Raw genomic sequence first — 6,867 nt, forward strand, 5'->3', positions numbered from 1 at the left:
GGAGAATGATGTAAGGGGAAACGGGTGGAACTTACCCCCTACCGACCCCAATAATGAGGGTGTGAATTTGAGGACAAATTCTCTCTAACCTGGGAGGATGATGTAGATCAGAAAAGCTAAGGATTACATAAAGAGTTGACGGGACATTGGGCCTAACTCGAAGTTTCTAAAATTTGTGTCATGACACGGATAGAACATGTCTGGACATGTCGTCGACAATGAAGTCATGGTAAAGCCCGTCCAGACGGGGCCTTTGGCTGTCTGAACACACCTATGTTTAATTTACGCACTTTGTTAGTACCTGTCCGGACAGGTGTATGTCCTATTCGGACGGGCCTTGTAGAATTTTAATTCCGACTCTATTTCGTTTTAATTTTAGGTTTAGGTTTGGGGGCCTATAAATACATGTTTTATAAGACCCTAGAACAGAACTTTTGATTATATATGAGTTTTGTTCGATAAAAAGCCTCAAAGTTGAGCGTTCTTCTGTTTTCCCTTCAAACCCTAGAGAGTATCTAGCGTTTAGATAAGATTTCTGAAATCCTTTGATAGTATCAAGATCTAGAAATACATATACGTTCGTTATTGCTGTTCTTCTTTGCAACCCACTAAGTCATGCTGTATCACAAACCCACTAACAAAAAAAAAAAAAAAAAAAAAAATACAAGGACCCAACCCTATAACTAATTTGAGCATCATTGCTTCTCCCCTCAGTAGTAGAAGTATTAGCCCACCCCATGACACATTAGTAGAAGATTTCAAGGAGTTTATATCAATACCTAAATGTACACCGGGCCACCTTTGCGGATCCCATGGTTTGTTTGGATAGATGTCAAACTCCACGGCGACAAAAGGATTGTCCGTCGAGTTTAGCCGCTGGTCATCCCTTGTAAGACCCATAGCACCGCCGCTGGTGTGAGCAGGAATTGTTGAACCCTGAGGTGCTAGGAAGAAGGCAAGCCCATCTCCATAATTAGTATTATTTTGAGAATCAATTACAAAGGAAAAATGAGTAGTAAAATCGATGAGGTTTTCGGATGCCTTGTCCCACTTGTGCATGGGACTGGAATAAGTGGCTCGACCTATAAGGTTCATTTTGACCCAGTTATTGTTGTCGGTGAGTTTGATGACTTGATCTTCAACGAAAGCTCTCTCACATCTTATATCAGGTTCGAAAGAACTGAAACTGGGGAAGTTGAAGTTGACACTGATAACTGAGAAGAAATTGGCAATCATTAGAGCACTCACAATGGAAGAGTCAAATTTTTATGCAAAATGACTACTCAAAACTCACTTTAACTAGTTTAACTAATGAATTTTTAAAGGCCTTCTACATCCGATTAGCTATATTTTTATCTATATTATTTAAATATTACTTTTCTTACTCTTTATTGATTCTATCTTTATTTCTTTTCTAAAATTCATATTTCACGTACTCTTTATTTTTTCAATGGTAATTCGTTTAGCACAATAATTTTTCAACCATTATTATTTTTCAAATAATCATTTTTGCAACTATAATATTTTTGAAATAGTTGTATTTTATAGTGGTTTCTGTATATTTTTATGCAAAATGGCTAATGAAAACCCATTTCATCTAATTTAGCTAATGAGTTTTAAAAGACACCATACATCTGATTATCTTTTTTTTTTTTTTTTTAATCTATATCATTTAAATTTTATTTTAATTTTAATTTTTTATAAGGATCGTAGTTTTCCTAAAGATCCTATTTTTTTTTTTAACTTTTTGGAAAAAAGAGATGTGGAAAAAGAAATAGTAAGAGAAAATTTTGCGAAAAAAGAGACGTGGAAGAGAAATAGTAGGAGAAAATAAAATGGCTCCTGTGAATAGTGCCGCTACATGTAGCATTTTTTTTTTTGCTAATCCAATAAAATATTCATTTTGCATTTTTTTCTCTTTTGTTAATCCAATGTGAGAGGTTTTTTAGAAATCTGATTAGCCACTTTAGATAGACAAGGCTTAGAAACTTTGGAAATGAGAAGTGTTTGATGTTGAGGATGTAAAAGGCCAATATTGGAACTTGGGTCTGAGAATAAATTATTGCAGATAATTCTAATATGAAAAGCTATAAATAAAGAGAAATGCTAGAATGCAATCAAAAGACCACATTTTCACCATCAAAGTCTACGTGGCAATAATATTAAAATGAAAAAACCAGGCTGGTTAACCCAAACTGGGTTGATCAGCCTTTTTATTAAAAAAAAAAAAAAGGTGAGGGAAAGATAATCACAGAGAGAGAGAGAGGGACGAAGAGATGAGAGATTGAGAGAGAGTTACAGAGAAGGTGATGCAGCTTGACTAAGTGGAAGCGAGTAAAACAATACAAGAAGGAGGATAAATAATTCTTAGATCTTAAGTCTATCAAAGATCTGAGAATTCTTTTCAAAACTATAGAGTCTATCTAATGTTTTAAGGGAAAATATGAAGAAAACTCCTCTGAGTAATTCTTATTAAAAGAAAACTGATCAAATAATATAAATTGTCATTTCAAGAGGCTATAATCATATATTTATAGCCCCAAGACTCCTAGTACTAATAAAGGGCGGAATTAGGGCTCCAACAGCCATAATCCTAGCAAAACAAGTAAACTAAGTCGGTTTAAAGCAAATAACAGTGGAAAGTTAACATAAAATTCCCCGAGTGCGCTCCATCACAGGTATAATGTGATCGATCGCACTACAATGGACTTGTGCGCTCGAACATGCACTCGTTCGCAGGCTCGGTCGCAATTCCAGGGACTTGTGCACTCGATCATGTGCTCGATCGCAGAGGCAAGGGGTATCGGTCACAGTTCCAGGGACTATCTTCTCCATATCAGGTGTGCTGCGCTCGATCGTAGTCAAAGTGTGATCGATCACAGTTCCAGGACTTTTCCTTTCTTTGCGCCGAGGTTTACAGGGGGATCTTGTCATCATCTTCTGGGGCGTCTTCACACATTCATCCATTTGAGTCTTCCTCATATACTCCCAGGCATTGTAGTCTACATCATCCTCCCCAGGATGAATAGAATTCGCCCTCGAATTCGCATCCTCCTCCGACGAATCTTCCATAAATGGCACAAGATGCTTGACATTGAAAACATCGGACGTCTTGATATGGCTGGGCAATTTCAGCTGATAAGCATTGGGGTTGATCTTTTTCACAATCTCCACCGGACCAATCGTGCGAGCCGCTAATTTATTGTACTCACCAATAGGAAATCTATCTTTGGTTAGCACTGCCCATACAAAATCACCTTCTTCAAATTCCAAAGCAACCGCTTCTTGTCCGCATCCGCCTTGTACTTTGCCGTGGATTCTTCTAGGTTCTTGATGGTTAATTTGTGGCCCTCTTGTATATGTGCAATAAGGTCCTCCGCCTTGGCGTGTATTCGCTTGAAATCAAGGAGAAGGGCTAAATCCAGTGGTGCCCGTGGATTACTCCCATAGATAATGGTGAATGGACCAAGGCCAGTGCTCCGGTTGATGGATCGATTGTAGGCAAACTCAGCTTGGACAACTGCTGGTCCCATGACTTGAGGTGCTCACCCACTAAGCTTCTAAGCAATGCTCCCGATGACCGATTAACAACCTCCGTTTGCTCGTCCATTCATGGATGGTAAGAGCTACTGAAATCAAGTCTCGTGTGAGATAACTGCCACAAGCACCACCAAAAGTGGCTAAGGAATCACATGTCGCGGTCGGAAACTATGGACAATGGAAGGCAGTGGAGACGGTATACTTCTCAAAAATATAATTGCACCACATTCAAGGCATCGGCAGTCTTTTTCCATGCAATAAAATGAACAATCTTAGAAAATCGATTAACTATTACAAAGATGGAATCATTACCTTTTTGGGTCTAAGGTAAACCCAACATAAAGTCCATGCTCATGTTAGTCCATGGACCCTCCGGAATAGGTAGTGGCATATATAAACCAACATTTGTAGCCGCTCCTTTTGATACTTTGCACACCCTACAACAGCACACCAACTTCTCCACCTCTTTTCTCATGCTTGGCCAATAAAACTTCTCTGCCACCAACTGGAAAGTTTTGTCCCGTCCCATGTGCCCTTCATTGTGGCACTCTTGAATAATCCACAACCAAAGACTACCCTCAAGGATGCATAGCTTAGTGCCCTAGACGAAGAACCCATTATGCAGCTCAAAATCACTCCGATTTCCCAACAACACATCATCAACAATAGGGTCAAAAAGAGGGTCGGTCGTTAAAGAATCCTTTAAAATGTCAAATCCAATTACCTCATTTGTCATAGTCGTCAAGAGTGTCGACTTCTGACTAAGGCGTCGGCCACTTTGTTCAAAACTCCCAACTTGTGTTTGATGGTGAAGGAGAATTGTTGTACATATGCAGCCCACTTTACATGCCAGGAGGAGAGTTTATCTTGACTATTGAGGTGCTTCAACGCCTCATGATTTGAGTACAAGATAAAATCATTGTAGGCAAGGTAGGAACTCCAATGCCTCAATGATTGCACCAATGCGTAAAACTCCACATTGTAGGTGCTATAGTTGAGCCTTGAGCCACTCAACTTTTCACTAAAGAATGCCACCGGTCTTCCACCTTGACTCAAAATCGCTCCAATGCCAACTTTGGAAGCGTCACAATGCAACTTAAATGGCAATTCAAAATTTAGAAGGACAAGTAGTGGGGCCGTCGTCAACTTGAGTTTAATCAACTCAAATACTTCGGTAGCCGCCTCATGATGTCTGCCAAAAATTGCAAATTTTGACCCCTTAATTTACTTGTGTTAATCATTTAGCTGTGTTATTATCTAATGTTCTGTGTTAGTTTTGTATTTTTAGTATTTTGTAGGTCATTGTAGAAAAACTATTTTTCAGAAGAAAACATACTTTGAGAAGACTTAGATGATGTGGTTAAGCTTAACCAAATCCAAGAAATGGTTAAATCGGATTAAAGATAAGATTGGATTAAGGTTTAGATTGGATAAAATTTTGGATTGGATTCAAATTCAAATTCTGAGCACGTCTTAGTATTTTGACTATAACTTTTCGATCACATATTTGATTGAGGTGATTCAAGTGGTATTGGAAAGCTAATTCAAAATGATACAATTCATTGTGAAAGAGGATTTTCCCAATTTGGAAGTTTACTATTCCAAAATTGTCCCGCAATTAAAGAGTACAAACCTGGACGAATTTTATCCGATTTCAACTTGTATAACCCTAAGTTTTAGGTCTATAAATAGGCAATTATCAGATTAGTTAGGGAGGCTACGAATTTCAAGATTGCAGAGGAGAAAGAAGAGAGTTTAATGTTTTCCTAGCTTTTGGATCTCAACTTTGTGATTATTATTTGTAAGTACTCAATTTTACATTATGAATTCAATCAATCTTGTTTTGTTTTTCAATAACATGAGAGGCTAAACCTTCAACTGAGGTTGAAGATGAAGCCTCACTTATAATTAGCAACTTTGTTTCATGTATGTAATATTTCCCAATTTAATGGTTTAATTGCTCTATTGTTTTACTTCTAATCAATTGAATTGAATAATTCTTGGATATCTTTTGTGATTCAAGGATACACTTGATGATTTAAGATTATTCAATATAATTGATTGCTTGGTTTTCTTTATTAAAAATTGGATTTCCTCTGTAATTTATTCTCTGGATACAATTGATGTTTTGATAAAGATTGGATATTTTCTTGTGATTTACGGATACAGTTAATGATTTGATCGAATATTGGATTTCTTTTGTGATTTGAGTTATGAATGGATACATGGGATCTTTTGATTAATTCTTTGAAGCAATAGTAAAACAAACTTAAGATTTATATGTGAGAACTTTGGGGAATATTATAAATCATGAAATTATGTTGTTATGAATTTGTGAGTGCAGATTTCGAAACCTTAGTGCTTCGTCATAAGATTTTAATTACTTTAAATTGCTCATGCTTTTGCCTTTTCATTCAAACAAAAAAATCTCTCAAAAATTTGGAACTAGATTAGGGTTTAATTAATTTAGATTTAAAATTGCTTTCAATAATACAATTCCCTGTGGGTTCGACCTCGCACTTGCAATCCATTAACTACAATTGATTCGTGCACTTGCGAGTTAAATAAATTTGCACAACAAGTTTTTAGCGCCATTGCCAAGGAATTTGTTTATTTTTTTGAAACCAATTTATTTCTAGATTAGTTTTATTCTTCTAATAGTTATAATTAGGATTTTATTTTTCTGCAATTTGTTTTGTTTTATTCGTGTTACTAATAAAAAAAAAAACAAAAAGATTTTTTTTTTGTTGTTTTGTTGTTTTGTTTGTGTTACAACCCTGCTACGATTGAGTGCACTTGTGGCCAAGACAGCAACCGCAACAGTTCAGTAGATTTTAGCCAAAATATTTTGGTCCTTTTTCATGAGTTTTTAGTTTCTGTTTAAATTAATTTTTGCTTGCAATTGTGTTTAGTTAGTTTAATATAATTTAATTTACTTCAATTCAATTTCAATTTTTAGTTTGTTAGTTTGTTAGTTCCTTTTTGCATGTTTGGTCGTAGATCTTTAAATCTGGAGTTAAACATTTTTGATCCCGATATTGAAAGAACGGCAAGAGAGAATCTACGATAGCCACCAAACTCACCCACCAATTCTCAAAGTTCCGAGTCTGATTCAGAAAAGTCTGTTAAGATGGGAGAACGAAATCAACCTAGATCCCTTAGGGAGCTGTTTGTACCCAATATTACCAACACACCGTTGTGTGTAGTGTTGCCAGCTACTCGCTTTGAGCTGAAACCGAGTACAATAGGTCACCTTCCTGCATTTAGAGGATTAGAGAATGAGGATCCATATGTTTATGTGAGATTTTTTTTGGAAATTTGCGACAT

The sequence above is a fragment of the Corylus avellana genome, chromosome ca4 (assembly GCF_901000735.1).
Source record: "Corylus avellana chromosome ca4, CavTom2PMs-1.0".
NCBI classification, from domain to species: Eukaryota; Viridiplantae; Streptophyta; class Magnoliopsida; order Fagales; family Betulaceae; genus Corylus; species Corylus avellana.